The 25614-nt window shown below is 25.5% G+C and overlaps 1 protein-coding gene across 2 annotated transcripts in view; it reads right to left on the bottom strand.

The window, feature by feature from the left end:
- The window catches only part of LOC109605539 (uncharacterized), a 47703-nt gene extending 24270 nt beyond the window's left edge, over positions 1 to 23433 (bottom strand). For both annotated transcript variants that reach the window (XM_049968832.1, XM_049968833.1), the window contains exon 1: positions 23135 to 23433. The gene's annotated coding sequence lies outside the window, so the exon portion shown is untranslated. The remainder of the gene's footprint in view (positions 1 to 23134) is intronic.
- Between the last annotated feature and the right edge of the window lie 2181 nt (positions 23434 to 25614).

The raw sequence follows: 25614 nt of genomic DNA, 5'->3' as shown, positions 1-25614 counted from the left end.
TTTTATATATAACTGTGTCAGTTCAAAACTTCCTAAACAATTCTGTATACAATTAAGACAGTTGAGAAACTTTTTAAACAATTTTATATACATTTAAGACAGTTGCGTAATTTTTTAAGATATTTTGTAAACAATTTTAAATACAACTGTGTCAGTTCAAAACTTCCTAAACAATTTTGTATACAATTAAGACAGTTGAGAAACTTTTTAAGCAATTTTATGTACAGTTTTTTAAGCAGTACAGAAATATTGATTAAGAAGAGTTCGATCTTTCTTCTGTGCTTGATGTAGTCTTTAAGATAAATATACAAATTGATTTTCTGTCTTGAACACTCGTGTCCATTAAACCCAACGCTGAAAACACAAATGCCAATCGCGTCCGCCCGATCGTTTGACCTTTTCCGAAAGGAAATCGGCTCGAAAACGTTTCGTTTAATGGGCGACGCACAGAGAAACTCGACGCCCCGGGGCGAAGCGACGCGATTCGGAGAAAGTCGCCGGGCAAAATCACGCCGAAAACCGGCCAGGCCGTTCCCACCGAACCTCTACCAGAGATGACACCGCGACGTTTATTTAAAATGTTACACGTCAACGTAACAACAATTTACTAAATTATTTCCTTCTGTTCATACCATTCGAAAATACAATTTTTTTTTTAATGTGCACGTTAATAACGTTTTATGTAAATTGTGTAATTTGTACGTTCGCTCGTTTATGCCGCGATGAATGTTTCTGGTGTTTCAACAGGTATATGTGAAATCCGACACTCGAACAATTTAGCTAAATAGCATCTTAAAATTCTGATGCGTCGCTTACGTAATTGCATCGTTTAACTCTGGACAATTCGAAGACGACATTAATTATTATTTATGGACGATCTTAAATGTCAATTTTGTTTGTCGGTTCAAATACCAAAACTATTTTATTTGCGTTGTTTTTTAAATTTAATCCTTCCAATTTAATATACATTATCTGAGTTTGGAACTATTTTAATTGCATACAATTAATTAATAAGGAAGCTATGAACAATGTTAAATTTGTAAAAAATTGCTTAACAAGTTTCAAAACTGTCTTAATTGTATATAAAATTGTTTAGGAAGCTTTGAACTGTTTTAAGTGTATACAAAATTGCTTAAGAAGTTTCACAACTGTCTTAGTTGCATATAGAATTGTTTGGGAAGCTTTGAATAATGTTAAATGTATACAAAATTGCTTAACAAGTTTCAAAACTGTCTTAATTGTATATAAAATTATTTAGAAAGCTTTGAACTGTTTTAAGTGTATACAAAATTGCTTAAGAAGTTTAACAACTGTCTTAGTTGCATATAGAATAGTTTAGAAACCTCTGAATAACGTTAAATGTATACAAAATTGCTTAATAAGTTTAAAAACTGTCTTAATTGTATATAGAATTGTTTATGAAGCTTTGCACTGTCTTAAGTGTATACGAAATTGCTTAAGAAGTTTCACAACTGTCTTAGTTGCATATAGGATTGTTTGGGAAGCTTTGAATAATGTTAAATTTATACAAAATTGCTTAACAAGTTTCAAAACTGTCTTAATTGTATATAGAATTGTTTACGAAGCTTTGAACTATCTTAAGTGTATACAAAATTGTTTAAGAAGTTTAACAAATGTCTTAGTTGCATATAAAAGTGTTTGGGAAGCTTTGAATAATGTTAAATGTATACAAAATTGATTAACAAGTTTCAAAACTGTCTCAATTGTATATTGAATTGTTTAAGAAGCTTTGAACTGTCTTAAGTGTATACAAAATTGCTTAAGAAGTTTCATAACTGTCTGAGTTGCATATAGAATTGTTTAAGAAGCTTTGAATAATGTTAAATGTATATAAAATTGCTTAAAAAGTTTCAAAACTGTCTTAATTTTATATAGAATTGTTTACGAAGCTTTGAACTATCTTAAGTGTATACAAAATTGTTTAAGAAGTTTAACAACTGTCTTAGTTGCATATAAAATTGTTTGGGAAGCTTTGAATAATGTTAAATGTATACAAAATTGATTAATAAGTTTCGAAACTGTCTCAATTGTATATTGAATTGTTTACGAAGCTTTAAACTGTCTTAAGTGTACACAAAATTGCTTAAGAAGTTTCATAACTGTCTTAGTTGCATATAGAATTGTTTAAGAAGCTTTGAATAATGTTAAATGTATATAAAATTGCTTAAAAAGTTTCAAAACTGTCTTAATTTTATATAGAATTGTTTACGAAGCTTTGAACTATCTTAAGTGTATACAAAATTGTTTAAGAAGTTTAACAACTGTCTTAGTTGCATATAAAATTGTTTGGGAAGCTTTGAATAATGTTAAATGTATACAAAATTGATTAATAAGTTTCAAAACTGTCTCAATTGTATATTGAATTGTTTACGAAGCTTTAAACTGTCTTAAGTGTACACAAAATTGCTTAAGAAGTTTCACAACTGTCTTAGTTGCATATAGAATTGTTTGGGAAGCTTTGAATAATGTTAAATGTATACAAAATTGCTTAACAAGTTTCAAAACTGTCTTAATTGTATATAAAATTATTTAGAAAGCTTTGAACTGTTTTAAGTGTATACAAAATTGCTTAAGAAGTTTAACAACTGTCTTAGTTGCATATAGAATAGTTTAGAAACCTCTGAATAACGTTAAATGTATACAAAATTGCTTAATAAGTTTAAAAACTGTCTTAATTGTATATAGAATTGTTTATGAAGCTTTGCACTGTCTTAAGTGTATACGAAATTGCTTAAGAAGTTTCACAACTGTCTTAGTTGCATATAGGATTGTTTGGGAAGCTTTGAATAATGTTAAATTTATACAAAATTGCTTAACAAGTTTCAAAACTGTCTTAATTGTATATAGAATTGTTTACGAAGCTTTGAACTATCTTAAGTGTATACAAAATTGTTTAAGAAGTTTAACAAATGTCTTAGTTGCATATAAAATTGTTTGGGAAGCTTTGAATAATGTTAAATGTATACAAAATTGATTAACAAGTTTCAAAACTGTCTCAATTGTATATTGAATTGTTTAAGAAGCTTTGAACTGTCTTAAGTGTATACAAAATTGCTTAAGAAGTTTCATAACTGTCTGAGTTGCATATAGAATTGTTTAAGAAGCTTTGAATAATGTTAAATGTATATAAAATTGCTTAAAAAGTTTCAAAACTGTCTTAATTTTATATAGAATTGTTTACGAAGCTTTGAACTATCTTAAGTGTATACAAAATTGTTTAAGAAGTTTAACAACTGTCTTAGTTGCATATAAAATTGTTTGGGAAGCTTTGAATAATGTTAAATGTATACAAAATTGATTAATAAGTTTCGAAACTGTCTCAATTGTATATTGAATTGTTTACGAAGCTTTAAACTGTCTTAAGTGTACACAAAATTGCTTAAGAAGTTTCATAACTGTCTTAGTTGCATATAGAATTGTTTAAGAAGCTTTGAATAATGTTAAATGTATATAAAATTGCTTAAAAAGTTTCAAAACTGTCTTAATTTTATATAGAATTGTTTACGAAGCTTTGAACTATCTTAAGTGTATACAAAATTGTTTAAGAAGTTTAACAACTGTCTTAGTTGCATATAAAATTGTTTGGGAAGCTTTGAATAATGTTAAATGTATACAAAATTGATTAATAAGTTTCGAAACTGTCTCAATTGTATATTGAATTGTTTACGAAGCTTTAAACTGTCTTAAGTGTACACAAAATTGCTTAAGAAGTTTCATAACTGTCTTAGTTGCATATAGAATTGTTTAAGAAGCTTTGAATAATGTTAAATGTATACAAAATTGCTTAACAAGTTTCAAAACTGTCTTAATTGTATATAGAATTGTTTATGAAGCTTTGCACTGTCTTAAGTGTATACGAAATTGCTTAAGAAGTTTCACAACTGTCTTAGTTGCATATAGGATTGTTTGGGAAGCTTTGAATAATGTTAAATTTATACAAAATTGCTTAACAAGTTTCAAAACTGTCTTAATTGTATATAGAATTGTTTACGAAGCTTTGAACTATCTTAAGTGTATACAAAATTGTTTAAGAAGTTTAACAACTGTCTTAGTTGCATATAAAATTGTTTGGGAAGCTTTGAATAATGTTAAATGTATACAAAATTGATTAATAAGTTTCGAAACTGTCTCAATTGTATATTGAATTGTTTACGAAGCTTTGAACTGTCTTAAGTGTACACAAAATTGCTTAAGAAGTTTCATAACTGTCTTAGTTGCATATAGAATTGTTTAAGAAGCTTTGAATAATGTTAAATGTATATAAAATTGCTTAAAAAGTTTCAAAACTGCCTTAATTTTATATAGAATTGTTCACGAAGCTTTGAACTGTTTGAAGTGTGTACAAAATGGCTTAAGAAGTTTCACAACTGCCTTAGTTGCATATAGAATTGTTTAAGAAGCTTTGAATAATATTAAATGTTTACAAAATTGCTTAAAAAGTTTCAAAACTGTGTTAATTGTATATATAATTGTTTTCGAAGCTTTGAACTGTCTTAAGTGTATATAAAATTGCTTAAGAAGTTTCACAACTCTCTTAGTTGTATATAGAATTGTTTAGGAAGCTTTGAACTTTCTTGAATTTATACAAAATTTCAGTTTCAGTGATGTCTTAGTTACATATAAAATTGTTAAGGAAGTTTCGAACTCTCTTAATTGTGCCTAGAAGCTTTTAACTGTCTGGCGAAGTTTCATATAACTATTAATTGTATATAGAGTTGTTTATGGAGTTTTTAAGCCTCTTAATTGTGTAGTTTTATCTACATATACATTAAATAGTTATAAACCATTAAAATTGATTGAATATTTTTTTACTTTTTTATATATTTTGTTAAATTCCTAAATTAGAAAAAAATTGCTTTACATTGAATTTATTATACTGAATAAAGCTGATTATTCGTTTTGAGGCCCAGTTACAATCTAGAAACTGCAATAGACATAATTTACCTTTCACTTGTTCGGATTTTATTACAAAACACACAATCGAATCCGACAAACCGATTTAATAACGGTCAATCATCGAAAAATGACCGAGAACAAAACAATAATTAACAATTAATGTTTGCTGCATTTTAATAACGTTTAAAAATTTTGTTACAGGTGTCCTTGGCTCCATTTCGACTCCATTTCTTTGGTACCTGTAAGTACTAATATATTTTCTAGTAAATTACGGATAACTGAATCTTCCTCAATTCGCTTCGAGTAATTATAATTGTACGGTTTACAGTTTCGAACAAATTTATTCAACTTATTAAGTAACTCGCACCAACGATCGAGAAAATTAATCAGCAATTAAGCATTCGTACGTATTGTTTTGTGGAGTTCATCATCTGAACAGAAAGAAAAAAAACCGGGAAAGTACTGCGCCTAATTAATTGTCGGCGACACTTTCGCAATGAACATTTTTTTCGTCATTGTAGAGTTCAAAGTTTTCAGTTCCATTGTTTAGATTTCAATGCGTATTTATTGAATTAAACTTGACATCATCGTGACGGCTTATTTTTTAAATCGATAATGACTTGCCCATTATTATTGGGTAATTATGTAGTTTGGTTAATTATTGTGTAAAAAAAAAATGATAATATCTTATACGAATAATTATTTTCAACATTATTTATTGATAATGATGTATTTTATTGACAATTAAAGAATAAGGTTGAGGTTTGTCGTTTGACGCATCGTTAAAGTTTTTTTTTTCTTTAAATTTACTAAATAAAATTACATGACGACGATAAAAATGAACAATTAAAATCTTTGCAAACTACTGTTAATTTAGTTTTAAATAACAAATTATTATGTTAATGTATTAATTTGTTATTAATATAAATGTAAACAAATTAATAATGAACATAAATATTATACATTTAATTAAGTCGAGACACAATCAAACCGTGCAAAATTTTAATATACTCATAAATGTTTATTTAAATTTATTAAATAATTTAAATAGTTAATTAAAATAGTTTTAAGTTATGTACTATTACAAAATGACGAATTGATTAAGCATATTTAAATACAGTTTAAAGTAAAAGAGCAATTATTTATTGAAGCTTCACAATTGACTTAATTTAATAGTTTGTACAATTTCACAACTGTCTAAATTGTATATCTATTGTCGAAGAAGTTGTAAATTATAAACAAAAATTGATTGATTTCCACTGTAATTGTATACTGGAGTGTTTGAGAGGCTTTAAACTCCAAAAAATATATTAAAAATTGCTTATAAAGTTTCACAACTATCTAAATTGTATATCTAACTGCCAAGGAAGTTTTAAATTATATACAAAAATTGCTTATGAACCTCGACATTAGCTTTAATTGAACACTGGAGTGTTTGAGAGGTTTCAAACACCAAAAAATGTATTAAAATTTGCATATAAAGTCTCTCAACAATCTAAATTGTATATCTAATTGACAAGGAAGTTTTAAATTATATACAAAAATTGCTTATGAATTTGACATTTGCTTTAATTGTACACTGGAGTGTTTGAGAGGTTTCAAACTCTAAAAAATGTATTAAAAATTGCTTATAAAGTTTCACAACTACATAAATTGTATATCTAACTGACAAGGAAGTTTTAAATTATACACAAAAATTGATTGTGAACCTTGACAATTGCTTTAATTGTTCATTGGAGTGTTTGAGAGGTTTCAAACTCCAAAAAATGTATTAAAAATTGTTTGTAAAGTTTCACAACTATCTAAATTGTATATCTAACTGCCTGGGAAGTTTTAAATTATATACAAAAATTGCTTATGAACCTTGACATCTGCTTTAATTGTGCACTGAAGTGTTTGAGAGGTTCCAAACTCCAAAAAATGTATTAAAAATTGCTTATAAATTTTCACAACTATCTAAATTGTATATCTAACTGCCAAGGAAGTTTTAAATTATATACAAAAATTACTTATGAACCTTGACATTTCCTTTAATTGTGCACTGGAGTGTTTGAGAGGTTTTAAACTCCAAAAAATGTATTAAAAATTGCTTATAAATTTCCACAACTATCTAAATTGTATATCTAACTGCCTAGGAAGTTTTAAATTATATACAAAAGTTGCTTATGAACCTTGACATCTGCTTTAATTGTGCACTGGACTGTTTGAGAGGTTTCAAACTCCAAAGAATGTATTAAAAATTGCTTATAAAGTTTCACAATTATCTAAATTGTATATTCACTACCAAGGAAGTTTTAAATTATATACAAAAATTGCTTATGAACCTTAATATTTGCTTTAATTGTGCACTGGAGTGTTTGAGAGGTTTTAAACTCCAAAAAATGTATTAAAAATTGCTTATAAATTGTATATCTAACTGCCTGGGAAGTTTTAAATTATATACAAAAATTACTTATTAACCTTGACATCTGCTTTAATTGTACACTGGAGTGTTTGAGAGGTTTTAAACTCCAAAAAATGTATTAAAAATTGCTTATAACTATCTAAATTGTATATCTAACTGCCTGGGAAGTTTTAAATTATATACAAAAATTGCTTATGAACCTTGACATCTGCTTTAATTATACACTGGAGTGTTTTGAGAGGTTTTAAACTCCAAAAAATATATTAAAAATTGCTTATAAATTTTCACAACTATCTAAATTGTATATCTAATTGCCTGAGAAGTTTTAAATTAAATACAAAAATAGCTTATGAACCTTGACATTTGCTTTAATTGTACACTGGTGTGTTTCAGAGGTTTTAAACTCTAAAAATTTTATTAAAAATTGCTCAATTTATAATTAATATTATATAATTTTTTTTAAAGATATGAGATTACAAAACCGTGCAAAATTTTAATATACAGTATAATTTTTCTAATATAAGAATTATCATTTTATAAATTATTTCAAAGTCGTAAAATTAATTGAATATAATTAAAAACAACTTTACACAAGAAACTGTCATAAACCATTAATAAAATTTTTATGTGAGCACATTTTGATCTAAATAAAAAGTAACAACAGCCGGTCAATAAAGATATTCATTGACATGCATGTAATTTTGCAATGCAAAATTTGTCAATTTAAATCTAGGTCGCACCTCGGGTCAAAAAACGAACGAAATTAACATGTAATTATGTAATCTCGGCAACACCAAACTAATTGTAATCATCGTGAATTAGGAAAAAATAAAATCGTAACACGAGGAAGCCACACATCCAATTATTCAACGTGCACATTTCGCAATAGTGGTACACTCCACCGGAGAGGTAACCGTTGCAGCGGCAGAATAGTGCCCGTAACGTCCAAACCGCTCACACATGCTTCTTTTTCCATCAATTTCGAGAAGGCCTCCGTGTTTTACGGCTATTTCCTGCCGCCACCATTCAAAATTGACAATGATTAAAGTGCCATTAAAACTGTGTTTCGTGAATGAATAAATCAATTTCGAGGCGCTGAGATTCAGTTAAATCATTTTAACGGTGCGCAGGGAGTTCAGTTAAATTGGATAATTTAGCGAGGTACGCGCATACCGCGGATCCCATCGATTCGTCTCGAATTCTGTGTTCGTTTCGTTCGTTCCGTGTTTGTGTTTAACTTCTGGATGTTAATTTTATGTTAAACAATGTTTAAAATGTTCATAACGAATGCAAAATTGCTTTCAAGGTTTAAAACTTTGCTCATTTAACTTCGGGATTGTCTAAATTATGTTAATTGTATATCAAATTGTTAAGTCACTTTTAAATTATGTATAAAAAAGCTTATTAAACTTCTGAGTGATCTTAATTCTAAGCTGGACTGCTTAAGACATTTTAAACTCTAAAAATTTCTTTGAAAATTGCTTAAAATGTCTCACAACTGAGTCAATTGTATATCAAATTGTTAAGACACTTTTAAATTTTGTATAAAATAGCTTATTAAACTTCTGAGTGATCTTAATTATAAGCTGGACTGCTTAAGACATTTTAAACTCTAAAAATTGCTTTGGAAATTGCATAAAATGTTTCACAACTGACTTAATTGTATATCAAATTGTTAAGGCACTTTTAAATTTTGTATGAAATAGCTTATTAAACTTCTGAGTGATCATAATTCTAAGCTGGACTGCTTAAGACATTTTAAACTCTAAAAATTGCTTTGAAAATTGCTTAAAATGTCTCACAACTGAGTTAATTGTATATCAAATTGTTAAGGCACTTTTAAATTTTGTATAAAATAGTTTATTAAACTTCAGAGAGATCATAATTCTAAGCTGGACTGCTTAAGACATTTTAAATTCTAAAAATTGCTTTGAAAATTGCTTAAAATGTCTCACAACTGAGTTAATTGTATATCAAATTGTTAAGGCACTTTTAAATTTTGTATAAAATAGCTTATTAACTTCTGAGTGATCATAATTCTAAGCTGGACTGCTTAAGGCATTTTAAACTCTAAAAATTGCTTTTAATATTGCTTATAATGTCTCACAACTGAGTTAATTGTATATAAAATTGTTAAGGCATTTTTAAATTTTGTATAAAATAGCTTATTAAACTTCTGAGTGATCTTAATTCTAAGCTGGACTGCTTAAGACATTTTACACTCTAAAAATTGTTTTGAAAATTGCTTAAAATGTCTCACAACTGAGTTAATCGTATATCAAATTGTTAAGGCACTTTTAAATTTTGTATAAAATAGTTTATTAAACTTCAGAGAGATCATAATTCTAAGCTGGACTGCTTAAGACATTTTAAATTCTAAAAATTGCTTTGAAAATTGCTTAAAATGTCTCACAACTGAGTTAATTGTATTTCAAATTGTTAAGGCACTTTTAAATTTTGTATAAAATAGTTTATTAAACTTCAGAGTGATCATAATTCTAAGCTGGACTGCTTAAGACATTTTAAATTCTAAAAATTGCTTTGAAAATTGCTTAAAATGTCTCACAACTGAGTTAATTGTATTTCAAATTGTTAAGGCACTTTTAAATTTTGTATAAAATAGTTTATTAAACTTCAGAGTGATCATAATTCTAAGCTGAACTGCTTAAGGCATTTTAAACTCTAAAAATTGCTTTTAAAATTGCTTATGATGTCTTACAATTGAGTTAATTGTATATCAAATTGTTAAGGCACTTTTAAATTTTGTATAAAATAGCTTATTAAACTTCTGAGTGATCATAATTCTAAGCTGGACTGCTTAAGACATTTTAAACTCTAAAAATTGCTTTTAATATTGCTTATAATGTCTCACAACTGAGTTAATTGTATATAAAATTGTTAAGGCATTTTTAAATTTTGTATAAAATAGCTTATTAAACTTCTGAGTGATCTTAATTCTAAGCTGACTGCTTAAGACATTTTACACTCTAAAAATTTCTTTGAAAATTGCTTAAAATGTCTCACAACTGAGTCAATTATATATCAAATTGTTAAGACACTTTTAAATATTGTATAAAATAGTTTATTAAACTTCTGAGTGATCATAATTCTAAGCTGGACTGCTTAAGACATTTTAAACTCTAAAAATTGCTTTTAAAATTGCTTAAAATGTCTCACAACTGAGTCAATTGTATATCAAATTGTTAAGACAGTTTTAAATTTTGTATAAAATAGTTTATTAAACTTCTGAGTGATCATAATTCTAAGCTGGACTGTTTAAGACATTTTAAACTCTAAAAATTGCTTTTAAAATTGCTTAAAATGTCTCACAACTGAGTCAATTGTATATCAAATTGTTAAGGCATTTTTATATTTTGTATAAAATAGTTTATTAAACTTCAGAGTGATCATAATTCTAAGCTGGACTGCTTAAGACATTTTAAACTCTAAAAATTTCTTTGAAAATTGCTTAAAATGTCTCACAACTGAGTCAATTATATATCAAATTGTTAAGACACTTTTAAATTTTGTATAAAATAGTTTATTAAACTTCTGAGTGATCATAATTCTAAGCTGGACTGCTTAAGACATTTTAAACTCTAAAAATTGCTTTTAAAATTGCTTATAATGTCTCACAACTGAGTTAATTGTATATCAAATTGTTAAGGCACTTTTAAATTTTGTATAAAATAGCTTATTAACTTCTGAGTGATCATAATTCTAAGTTGGACTGCTTAAGGCATTTTAAACTCTAAAAATTGCTTTTAATATTGCTTATAATGTCTCACAACTGAGTTAATTGTATATAAAATTGTTAAGGCATTTTTAAATTTTGTATAAAATAGCTTATTAAACTTCTGAGTGATCTTAATTCTAAGCTGGACTGTTTAAGACATTTTACACTCTAAAAATTGTTTTGAAAATTGCTTAAAATGTCTCACAACTGAGTTAATTGTATATCAAATTGTTAAAGCACTTTTAAATTTTGTATAGATCTTAATTGTATACGCGACTTCCTGAGGGGTTTTCAATAAAATCTCTCAACTGTATTAATTGTATATCAAACTTTTAAGGAAGTTTTAAATTATATATATGAAGTTTGCCTTAATTATATACAAGACTGTAAACTGTATAATTAACAAAATAAAAACAAACGGGACACACACAGTGAAGAAGTGAACCCCGGAGAAATGGACGTAGGTACCGGGAAGTCTGCACCGAAACCCATTACGTTTGCATCGTTACGTAAAAACCGATGCACCGGCCGTTTCGAAACGAAATCCGCACAACCGACGTCGGTTGTAGGTCAAGTGGCATTGTTTTCGTCGCGCCGCGGTCACACTTGACGGTCTCGTCTCCGGTTTCTGTGGCCGTTCGTAGATCCGATTTCGGATCCGAACGTGGGGATCCGCGCCGCCGAGCGGGAATTATCCGTTTCGTTCCGTAATTGGACACTTGTTTCATTTTCTTTTTTCTTTTTTCATTTGTTTTGTTTCGTTTTATTTGAATTCGAGTTGGTTATTTGGGTTCGAGTGAATTGACGGAATGAACGAGGTGTTAGAAAGGTTCGTCTTCTGTTGACCTGTTGAAGTCTCCGGGTATATGATACAAAATTGTGTTTAACCTAACAGTTTTTAGGTCTCAAACTTCATAAACAATTTTTTATACAATTAACACAATTTAAAACATCTTAAACAAGTTTGTATATAATTAATACAGTTTAAAACATCTTAATCAAATTTGTATATAATTATGACAATTCCCAAATGTTATAAACAATTTTATATACAATTAATATAGCTTCAAACATTCTAAACAAGTTTGTATATAATTAATACAGATCCCAAACTTCATAAACAATTTTTAATATAATTAATACAGTTTAAAACATCTTAAACAAGTTTGTACATAATTAAAACAATTCTCAAACTTCATAAACAATTTTTTAAACAATTAATACATTTAAAACATCTTAACCAAATGTATATATAATTAAGACAATTCTCAAATGTCATAAACCAATTTTTATGCAATTAATACAGCTTAAAACATTTTACACAAGTTTGTATATAATTAATACAGATATCAAATTTCATAAACAATTTTTTATACAATTAATGCAGTTTAAAACATCTTAACCAAATTTGTATATAATTAAGACAATTGTCAAATGTTACAATTAATACAGCTTAAATCATTTTAAACAATTTTGTATATATTTAATACAGGTCTCAAACTTCATAAAAAATTTTTTATACAATTAATAGAGTTTAAAACATCTTAAACAAGTTTGTATATAATTAAGGCAATTCTCAACCTTCATAAACAATTTTTTATACAATTAATACAGTTTAAAACATTATAACCAAATTTGTATATAATTAAGACAATTCTCAAATGTTACAATTAATACAGCTTAAATCATTTTAAACAATTTTGTATATATTTAATACAGGTCTCAAACTTCATAAAAAAAATTTTATACAATTAATAGAGTTTAAAACATCTTAAACAAGTTTGTATATAATTAAGACAATTCTCAACCTTCATAAATAATTTTTTATATAATTAATACAGTTTAAAACATTATAACCAAATTTGTATATAATTAAGAGAATTCTCATCGTCATAAACGGTTTTTTATACAATTTATACAGATCTCAAACTTCATAAACAATTTTTTTATACTATTAATACAGTTGAATACATTTTAAATAAGTTTGTATATAATTAAGACAGTTCCTAAACTTCATAGACAATTTTTTACACAATAAATACAGTCTAATACATTTTAAACAAGTTTGTATATAATTAAGACAATTCTCAAACCTCCTAAACAATTTTAAAACAATTAATACAGTTTAAAAGATCTTACACAAGTTTGTATGTAATTAAGACAGTTCTCAAACTTCATAAACGATTTATATACAATTAATAAAGTTTAAAACATCTTAAACAAGTTTGTATATAATTAAGATAATACTAAAACTGTATAATCCATTTTTATATACTATTAATACAGTTTAATACATTTTAAACTAGTTTGTATATAATTAAGACAGTTCCCAAACTTCATAGACAATTTTTTATACAATTGATACAAATAATACATTTTAAACAAGTTTGTATATAATTTTTATATTATTATTATAGTTTAATAAATTTTAAACAAGTTTGTATATAATTAAGACAGTTTCCAAACTTAATAGATAATTTTTTATACAAATAATACAGTATAATATATTTTAAACAAGTTTGTGTATAATTAAGTCAGTTCTCAAACTTCATAAACGATTTATATACAATTAATAAAGTTTAAAACATCTTAAACAAGTTTGTATATAATTAAGACGCTACTCAAACTTCATAAACAATTTTTTTATACTTCTAATACAGTTGAATACATTTTAAACAAGTTTGTATATAATTAAGACAGTTCCCAAACTTCATAGACAATTTTTTATACAATTAATACAGTCTAATACATTTTAAACAAGTTTGTATATAATTGAGACAGTTTCCAAACTTCATAGATAATTTTTTATACAATTAATACAGTTTAATAAATTTTAAACAAGTTTGTATATAATTAAGACAATTTTCAAACTTCATCAATAATTTTTTATAAAATTAATACACTTTAAAATTAGTTTTTATATTTTGTTTATTATTTTTATACAACTGTGACAGTTTATAACTATTATATCTGAACCGTGCTCTCAAATTTAAAAACAAGAACGATTTTTACGACGTTAACTTTCCCTTATCCCGTTTTTCACGGCTCGTTGTTCCGTCCGAAACGCCTCCGCACCGCCACCAATCTCACGACAATTTGAAACGCGATCAATTACCGAACGTCGATTATTATAATTGAAAAGCAAAAAAAAGAACACGGGGGGAAGAAACCACATTAACGCGAATTTCTGCCAATTTATCGCCCGATCGACTCGCTCCGTCGTTCGCCTTTTAACGATTGCGATTCGATTTTCGGCCATCGGAACCGGGTCAGTTTCGGATGTCGCACTTTTGGTTTTGTGCCGTCGGCGCTTTTTGGCATTTCGCGTCTCGGACGTGGACACGTGTAACGTTCTTTATTTTTTCGTGGTCGGCGATGCGACCGAGCGAAAATGATTAAAATGCAAATTTTCGAACGAAAACGTGTTCGACACGTCGATAAATTACGGACGGTCGTTTAATTATGAATCATTAACGCTGGATAATTTTCGTGGTTCGTTAAAGGATGTTTTGTGTCTGTATATATGTGTGTGTTGTGTTCCATAGTTGTGGAATGAAATTAACAAGTGGGTCAGTGTCATATTTTTAATAATATGTTCCAAAGATTTACGGCGATAAGATTCGTGTTCGTATTAATTTAACATGTTATGGACATGCATATTTTAAATTTGAATTGTCTTCGATTTGGGTTTTGATTTAATGAACAAGTAAAAGTTTTTGTGGGTTTCTTTCCTTATGTGGCGTTCGAGTCTCCAAAATTTTTTGCATTAATTAGCATCTGTATGTTTAGTTTGAGTTTTAATAATGAAAATGTTTAATAATCCATTTTATAAATAATTTTAAAAACAATTTATACAGTTTATAAGTTCATGAGTAATTCTTTGTACGATTAAAATGGTTGTTAAACTTCATGGGTCATTTTTGTACAATTTAAACAGTTTATAAATAATTATAAAACAGTCTAAATTATATTCAAATTTGTTTAAGATGTTTTCAACTGTTTTAATTGTATAAGAATTAGTTATACAAATTGAAAATTGTCTCAATTTTGTACAAACATATTTAAGAAGTTCTAAACAGTATTATGTGTATTAAAAATTATATTTGAAGTTGGAGAACTGTTTTAATCATATACAAAACTTAATTGGAAAGTTTTAAATTGCAGCTATTGTGTAAAATATTGTTCATGAAGCTTAGGAACTGTCTAAATTATATTCAAACTTGTTTAAGAAGTCTTCAACTGTTTTAATTGTATAAAAAATTACTTATACAATTTGAGAACTATCTCAATAATGTACAGAGTTGGTTAAGAAGTTCTAAATTGTATTGTGTGTGTTAAAAATTATATTTGAAGGTGAACAACTGTTTTAATCATATACAAAACTTAATTGAGAAGTTTTAAATTGCAGCTATGGTGTAAAATTTTGTTTATGAAGCTTAGGAACTGTCTAAATTATATTCAAACTTATTTAAGAAGTCTTCAACTGTTTTAATTGTACAAAAAATTACTTATACAATTAGATAACTGTCTCAATTATGTACAGAGTTGGTTAAGCAGTTCTAAATTGTATTATGCGTGTTAAAAATTATATTTGAAGTTGGAGAACTGTTTTAATCATATAGAAAACTTAATTGAGAAGTCTTAAATTGTAGCTATGGTGTAAAATATTGTTTATGAATTTTTGGAACTGTCTAAATTACATTCAAACTTGTTTAATAAGTCTTCAACTGTTTTAATTATAGAAAAAATTACTTATACAATTTGAGAACTATCTCAATTATGTACAGAGTGGTTAAGAAGTTCTAAATTGTATTATGTGTGTTAAAAATTATATTTGAAGTTGGAGATCTGTTTTAATCATATACAAAACTTAATTGAGAGGTTTTAAATTGCAGCTATGATGTAAAATATTGTTTAAGAAGCTTAGGAACTGTCAAAATTATATTCAAACTTGTTTAAGAAATCTTCAACTGTTTTAATTGTATAAAAAATTACTTATACAATTTGAGAACTGTCTCAATCATGTACAGAGCTGGTTAAGAAGTTCTAAATTGTATTATGTGTGTTAAAAATTATATTTGAAGTTAGAGAACTATTTTAATCATATATAAAACTTAATTGAAAAGTTTTAAATTGTAGCTATGGCGTAAAATAGTGTTTATGAATTTTTGGAACTGTCTAAATTACATTCAAACTTGTTTAAAAAGTCTTCAACTATTTTAAATGTATAAAAAATTATTTATACAATTAGGGAACTGCCTCAATTATGAACAGAGTTGGTTAAGAAGTTTTAAATTGTATGATGTATGTTAAAAATTATATTTGAAGTTGGAAATCTGTTTTAATCATATACAAAACTTAATTGAGAAGTTTTAAATTGCAGCTATTGTGTAAAATATTGTTCATGAAGCTTAGGAACTGTCTAAATTATATTCAAACTTGTTTAAGAAGTCTTCAACTGTTTTAATTGTATAAAAAATTACTTATACAATTTGAGAACTATCTCAATAATGTACAGAGTTGGTTAAGAAGTTCTAAATTGTATTGTGTGTGTTAAAAATTATATTTGAAGGTGAACAACTGTTTTAATCATATACAAAACTTAATTGAGAAGTTTTAAATTGCAGCTATGGTGTAAAATTTTGTTTATGAAGCTTAGGAACTGTCTAAATTATATTCAAACTTATTTAAGAAGTCTTCAACTGTTTTAATTGTACAAAAAATTACTTATACAATTAGATAACTGTCTCAATTATGTACAGAGTTGGTTAAGCAGTTCTAAATTGTATTATGCGTGTTAAAAATTATATTTGAAGTTGGAGAACTGTTTTAATCATATAGAAAACTTAATTGAGAAGTCTTAAATTGTAGCTATGGTGTAAAATATTGTTTATGAATTTTTGGAACTGTCTAAATTACATTCAAACTTGTTTAATAAGTCTTTAACTGTTTTAATTATAGAAAAAATTACTTATACAATTTGAGAACTATCTCAATTATGTACAGAGTGGTTAAGAAGTTCTAAATTGTATTATGTGTGTTAAAAATTATATTTGAAGTTGGAGATCTGTTTTAATCATATACAAAACTTAATTGAGAGGTTTTAAATTGCAGCTATGATGTAAAATATTGTTTAAGAAGCTTAGGAACTGTCTAAATTATATTCAAACTTGTTTAAGAAATCTTCAACTGTTTTAATTGTATAAAAAATTACTTATACAATTTGAGAACTGTCTCAATCATGTACAGAGTTGGTTAAGAAGTTCTAAATTGTATTACATGTGTTAAAAATTATATTTGAAGTTAGAGAACTATTTTAATCATATATAAAACTTAATTGAAAAGTTTTAAATTGTAGCTATGGCGTAAAATAGTGTTTATGAATTTTTGGAACTGTCTAAATTACATTCAAACTTGTTTAAAAAGTCTTCAACTATTTTAAATGTATAAAAAATTACTTATACAATTAGGGAACTGCCTCAATTATGAACAGAGTTGGTTAAGAAGTTTTAAATTGTATGATGTATGTTAAAAATTATATTTGAAGTTGGAAATCTGTTTTAATCATATACAAAACTTAATTGAGAAGTTTTAAATTGCAGCTATTGTGTAAAATATTGTTCATGAAGCTTAGGAACTGTCTAAATTATATTCAAACTTGTTTAAGAAGTCTTCAACTGTTTTAATTGTATAAAAAATTACTTATACAATTAGAGAACTGTCTCAATTATGTACAGAGTTGGTTAAGAAGTTCTAAATTGTATGATGTGTGTTAAAAATTATATTTGAAGTTGAAGAACTGTTTTAATCATATACAAAACTTAATTGAGAAGTTTTAAATTGTAGTTATGGTGGAAAATATTGTTTATGAAGTATAAGAACTGTCAAAATTATATTCAAACTTGTTTAAGAAGTCTTCAACTGTTTTAATTGTAAAAAAATTACTTATACAATTAGAGAACTGTCTCAATTATGTACAGAGTTGGTTAAGAAGTTCTAAATTGTATTATGTGTGTTAAAAATTATATTTGAAGTTGGAGAACTGTTTTAATCATATATAAAACTTAATTGAGAAGTTTTAAATTGTAGCTATGGTGTAAAATATTGTTTATGAAGCTTAGGAACTGTCTAAATTATATTCAAACTTGTTTAATAAGTCTTCAACTGTTTTAATTGTATAAAAAATTACTTATACAATTAGAGAACTGTCTCAATTATGTACAGAGTTGGTTAAGAAGTTCTAAATTGTATGATGTATGTTAAAAATTATAGTTGAAGTTGGAGAACTGTTTTAATCATATATAAAACTTAATTGAGAAGTTTTAAATTGTAGCTATGATTTAAAATATTGTTTATGAAGCTTAGGAACTGTCTAAATTATATTCAAACTTGTTTAAGAAGTTTTCAACTGTTTTAATTGTATAAAAATTACTTATACAATTAGAGAACTGTCTCAATTATATACAGAGTTGGTTAAGAAGTTCTAAATTGTATTATGTGTGTTAGAAATTATATTTGAAGTTGAAGAACTGTTTTAATCATATACAAAACTTAATTAAGAAGTCTTAAATTGTAGCTATGGTGTAAAATAGTGTTTATGAAGTTTAGGAACTGTCTAAATGATATTCAACCATGTTTAAGAAGTCTTCAACTGTTTTAATTGTAAAAAAATTACTTATACAATTTGAGAACTATCTCAATAATGTACAGAGTTGGTTAAGAAGTTCTAAATTGTATTGTGTGTGTGAAAAATTATAGTTGAAGTTGGAGAACTCTTTTAATCATATACAAAACTTAATTAAGAAGTTTTAAAATGTAGCTATGGTATAAAATATTGTTTACTAAGTTTGGGACTGTCTAAATTATATTCAAACTTACTTAAGAAGTTTTCAATTGTTTTAAATGTATAAAAAATATTTATACAATTTGAGAACTGTTTCAATTATGTATAAAGTTTTAAACTGTGTTAAAGAAATCTTCAATAAAAGTGATGATAATTACGTTAATAAATCAAAGTGTTTACATATTTGCTAAAATTAACTAATTGAAATGTTTACCGAATGTCGTTATTAGTCATTTCAAATTGCGCAATTCCTTCAATAATTAAAATGTTTACCGATTTTCATCGGCGACATTCAAAACTCGATAATGATCGACGTTCCAAGCTACACGTGTAAAGTTCAATTGTGAAATTTCCAGCTCGATTAATAATTTTAATTAATGTCCGTGTAAAAATTAATAAAGTACACACACATACATACATAAAACGTAACGACGTGACGTTAGGATCTAACGTTCGCCGGTCAGAACGGCGCAACAATGCATCGTCGAGCAGTAAATCTCGACTGTTAAATGACCCAGATGTCCGGCATCTCCTCATCTCTTTCGCTAATTTAAGAGCCGCACGCCGTCGAGTCATTACACTTTCGCAAAATGAAGAGGAGACGCGGCGGGAGGGAGAAGATTGGAAAGAAGAAGAAATGAAAGAAAAAAAAAAACGCCGAGTCGTGTCGCAACGTCTGATATGCAAATTTAACGGTGACACCGCCGCTTTCCATCCCGCGGTACGCAAATATGAATGTTAGTCGGCGTGTGAAAACGACGAGTCGAAATTTTAATTTTTTTTTTGTCTTTTGTTAGTTTTCGTGGGAGTTTAGAAACTTTGGGGGAGGTTCGGTCACCTTAGGAAGTGATTTTTTACATGGTGAAGCTCAAAACTCCTCAACAAAGTCGGTACTCATCCAAATAAATTAACCTAACCTAACAAAATTTAAGCTACTGACGTCACAGCCTCCAAACAAGGGGCGGGAAATTCAAATTTACGAGTTATTATCCTAATTAAAGACAAAACCCCAACGAAATAACTCACCGAAATTCAAAGAACAAAGAACCCCTCAACATTAACCGGAAGTAACACATGACAGAATCGACTTCCCGCCGTTCCGGAATCGACGCCGGAATGCTACGACGGACGAGTGGTTTTTTCTCATGCGTCTTCGAATTGTTTTTTACGTGGGGGGGACCCCGGGAAGTGAGTTTTTGTGTAACAGGTGGTTGATTACAGCCCCGTGAAATTTATGGGAGCCGAGTTGGCGTAGGTTGGGAATGTTAACCGTTTTGGAACTGTTTAATTTGCGGCACGGGTTACTCCGTCTGGAAACTTCGACAGATGGCATTTAATTTTTAAATAATACAATTGAATTTTAATTATTATATATTTTTTTAATTATTATTATTTTTGGTACAATATATCAAAATTTTTACTTAAATATTCAATATTCAAATTTTATTTTTTATAAATAATATTTATTTTAATGTTATAACCATAAAAATTATTTTTATATATAAAAAATAACGAAGAACAAATGTTTAAATAAAACAAATTTCAAATAAAAATATTTATTTTATTATTTATTACTTATTTATTAAAAGAATGAATTATTTCTATTACAAATTTATTATTAATAGTTATATATTTTGTGTAAAAAAATGCAAAAACAAAAATTCAATCAATTTCAAAATGTTACTTTTAATTTAATTTTATTTAAATAACTAACTAATAACTTCTTAACATTTTAACTCATTTACGTTTAATTTAGAAAGTAAGCATAAATTATTATTAATAATTTAATTTTTTAATAGGTCCATAAAATTGTGGAAAAAGAAACTGTGAAAATTTTCCTTTTATTACTTAAAGGTAATTTATTTTTTTTATTATTAAAATGTTATTGAGGTATGTTAATTATTCTCAAAATAGATAATTTAACAAATAAAAAATACATTTAAAGATAATTAAATATAAAGATTATGAAAATATGACCAGTTTCCTTCATTACTCGAATGTAATAAAAAATAAATTATGAAAATATTGTCATTATTTTAATTTTTTATGTATTAAATAATACTAATTAAAAATATTATTTACTCTTGCTTAATGTTAAATTAATTATTCAAGAATAACGTAATAAAAACTGTCAATTTTTTATATTATTTATTCCCTTAAATTATGAAAAAATTGATTCATTTCAAAAGGAAATAAAATTATTCTTAAAATATTCGTTATTCAATAAAAAACAATAATAGTTAAGAGTAATAGAAGACTGATTTATACATTTTTTAAGTGTATTGAATCCTATAAAATTATTAATTAATTTTAAAAGATAATAAAATTATTCTCAAAATGGCAATTCAATAAATAAAAAATACTTAAGAGTAATAAAAACTAAAGGCTATTAATGTTTATACATTTTTAAAGGAATTGAATGATTTCTCCTAAATGTGAAAATATCAATCAATTTTAAAAGATAATAAAATTATTCTTAAAATGGATAATAATAATAAAATAATATTTAAGACGACTATTAATTTTTATATACTTTTAAATTGATTGAATAATACAAAATTATTAAATAAATTTAAAATATTATAAAATTATTCTCAAAATGGCATATTCAGTGAATAAAAAATTGTTGAGTAATAAAAACAAAGGACTAATAAGGTTTATAAATGTTTAAAGGGATTGAATGATATCAATTAATAATATTTATTCCTCCTAAATATGAAATAATAATTAATTTTAAAAGATAATAAAAATTATTCTTAAAATGGGATATTCTCTAAATTAAATAATATTTAAGAGTAATAAAAACTGAAGATTATCAATTTTTATACATTTTTAAGTAAATTGAATAAAACAAAATTATTAATTAATATTAAAATATTATAAAGCCATTCTCAAAATGGCATATTTAATAAATAAAAAAATATTTAAGAGTAATAAAAACTAAAAACTATCCATTTTTATATATTTTTAAATGGATTAAATAATACAAAATTATTAATTAATATTAAAATATTATAATTATTCTCAAAATGGCATATTTAATAAATAAAAAAATATTTAAGAGTAATAAATATTAAGGACTATGAATGAATAAATTTTAAAGGGATTAAATAATTAATAATATTTATTCTTCCAAAATGCGAAAATATTAATTAATTTTGAAAGATAATAAAATTATTCTTAAAATGAGATATTCGATAAATACAAAAATATTTAAGAGAAATAAAAACTGAAAACTATCAATTGAATAATACAAAATTAGTAATTAATTTTAAAATATTAAAAAATTATTTTCAAAATGGTATATTTAATAAATGAAAAAATGTTTAATGAGTAATAAAAACTAAAGACTGTCAATGTTTATAAACTCTTAAAGGGATTGAATGATACCAATTAATAATGTTTATTCCTCCAAAATGTGGAAATATTAATTAATTTTAAAAGATAATAAAATTATTCTTAAAATGGGATATACGATAAATAAAGTAATATTTAAGAGTAATAAAACATTAAGACTCAATTTTTATATATTTTTAAATGTATTGAATAATATAAAATTATTACTTAAATTTAAAAGATAATAAAATTGTTCTTAAAATGGTACGTTCAATAAATAAAAAATTGTTTAAGAGTAATAAAAACTAAAAACAATCAATATTTATAAAATTTTATAAGAGCTGACCAATTAATAATATTATTTATTTCTCCAAAATATGAAAATATAAGTTTATTTAAAAAAAAAATAACAAAATTATTCTTTGGATTAAAAAAGTAATATTTAAGAGTAATAAAAACTGTTAATTTTTATGAATTTTTAAAGGAATTGAACACCAATTAAAAAAATATTATATAATTATTTAATTTTAAAGGATGGTAAAACAACAAAAATAATTAGCAAACATAATTTTAAAGAGTTACATAGTGTGTCATTAATTAAAATTACAAATTAATATAATTTAATTACTAATTATTTAATTAAATGCAAAAGGAAATAGTTTTCTGCAATTCTCATCCTAAATTTTATAATAACAGTAAATCGTCTTAGTTTTTTATCCACAATTTAATTTTTTTTTTCATTTCCTACAATTTTATAACAACCAAAACAATTAAAAACACAATAAACCATGTGAAAAAATATTAATTTTAATCTTGATTCGGCGTAAACTAAAAATAGAATTGAAACATTTAAACACCGTTTAATGCGTTCAACAAATTAATCCTAATTAAAACTCACCCAAATGTAAACATTAGTACGTAATCCACAAATTTGGTGCACTGAACAACAATCACTTGTCAAATTCGATAAAATCCTTTAAATCACTTTATCAAGTCACGGTCCCGGATCCATCTCAAGTCAAAACCTCAAATTACCGAATTGCGCCGCAACAGCAAATAAACGGATCAACAAACGGCGAGGGGGTCGGTACTCTCCCCTAAACACTGTCACTCGTCGGCGTGCCAGAAGCCGGCCCTCGTCTGCGTAGCGTGGTCGTCGGTGCGCGGTGCGTGTTGCTCGTCGCGAACACCTGTCGTCACTGGATGCCGCAAGGAGTGAAACGGTGCCCCGCCGCTGCCCAGGTGAACGGTTCGGTACGGGGACGGCGGCCGTGCGAGGCGTGGGGCGTCGCGGCGTGCGACTCTTCCCCGAGGCGGAAGTCGGAACGAAGGTTTCGCCGTAATTTTTCTTTTTTTCATCATCATCTTCTTTTCTAATCGCCGTTTTTAATTTTACGTTATTAATGGTGCCGGCGGTGGTTTTTTAATTAAATCCGTCACCTTTTAATAATTGCGAGTGGTAATAATATAATATTACAGGAAAATATTATGAAAAGTCATAATCATTTATGATTTTTCTGATTGGTCTAAAAATAGTTTTTAAAATGGGAAAAAAATTAATTTAATTATTTTATTTTTGATAATTTAATTATTAAAATAATTTTAATATTTTATATTGTGAAAAAAATTGTTAAACAATTATATTAATTATATAAGTTTTATTCAAAAAAAATTATTACTTTTTATTTTAAATGAACAAATATTTTTTTTTTCTATTTATTAAAAATGATTATATAAAATTAAACAAATTTATTTAATCTTGGTGTTAATAAATTTATATACTAATAAGAAAAATTTATTTTTACTTTTTGTTTATTAAAATTTTCTAAATTTTAATTTTTTTTAATCTTTTCTAATCTTGATTTATGAATAATATAATGCAATAATTAAAATTTATTTAATTTCTCATGTTGAAAAATATTTTTTTTTATAATTTTTACAATAAAAAATAGTAAAATTTTAATAATAAACTGTTTTAATTTAAAACTATATTAATTAATAATTGGAATTGGAATAATTAATAAAAAAAATATTTTTAATATAAAAATATAATTTTTTTTCCAATTTTATTTATTTGATTTTTAATATGTTTATATAATATTCTGAAAAAAATGTTCAAATAATATTTTTAAGCGTTAATTTGCGAATAAATAATGATTTAAATACATTAATTTATTTATACTGTTCTAAAAAAAATATTTTATTTATTCTATTTTTTTCTATTTATTCTATTTACCCTATTTATTTTATATATTATATTTACTGTATTTATTCTATGCACTCTATATATTCTATTATATTTATTCCATTTATTACATTTATTCCATTTATTCCATTTATTCTATTTATTCCATTTATTCCATTTATTCCATTTATTTATTCCATTTATTCCATTTATTCCATTTATTCCATTTATTCTATTTATTCCATTTATTCCATTTATTCCATTTATTCCATTTATTTATTTCATTTATTCCATTTATTTATTCCATTTATTCCATTTATTCCATTTATTCCATTTATTCCATTTATTCCATTTATTCCATTTATTCCATTTATTCCATTTATTCCATTTATTCCATTTATTCCATTTATTCCATTTATTCCATTTATTCCATTTATTCCATTTATTCCATTTATTCCATTTATTCCATTTATTCCATTTATTCCATTTATTCCATTTATTCCATTTATTCCATTTATTCCATTTATTCCATTTATTCCATTTATTCCATTTATTCCATTTATTCCATTTATTCCATTTATTCCATTTATTCCATTTATTCCATTTATTCCATTTATTCCATTTATTCCATTTATTCCATTTATTCCATTTATTCCATTTATTCCATTTATTCCATTTATTCCATTTATTCCATTTATTCCATTTATTCCATTTATTCCATTTATTCCATTTATTCCATTTATTCCATTTATTCCATTTATTCCATTTATTCCATTTATTCCATTTATTCCATTTATTCCATTTATTCCATTTATTCCATTTATTCCATTTATTCTACTTATTTTATTTATTCTACTCGTTTTATTTTGTCTATTCCTCCTATTTATTTGATATTTTTCCTTTTATTTACTTTATGATTCTATTTATTTATTCAGTTTATTCAGTTATTTCTGATTATTCTGTTTATTCTGTTTATTCTGTTTGTTTATTCTATTTATTCTAATTTTTCTATTTATTATATTTATTCTATTTATTCATTTTCTTCTATTTATTCTATTTATTTTATTTATTCTATTCACTCTATTCATTCTATTTATTATATGTATTCTATGTATTCTATGTATTCTATTTATTCTATTTATCCTATTTGTTATATTTATTCTATTTATTCTATTATTCTATTTGTTTTATTT

This window comes from Aethina tumida, chromosome 6 (assembly GCF_024364675.1).
Source record: "Aethina tumida isolate Nest 87 chromosome 6, icAetTumi1.1, whole genome shotgun sequence".
NCBI classification, from domain to species: domain Eukaryota; kingdom Metazoa; phylum Arthropoda; class Insecta; order Coleoptera; family Nitidulidae; genus Aethina; species Aethina tumida.
Note: the sequence above shows the minus strand (reverse complement) of the source record. Positions and strands in the feature narration are given on the sequence as shown.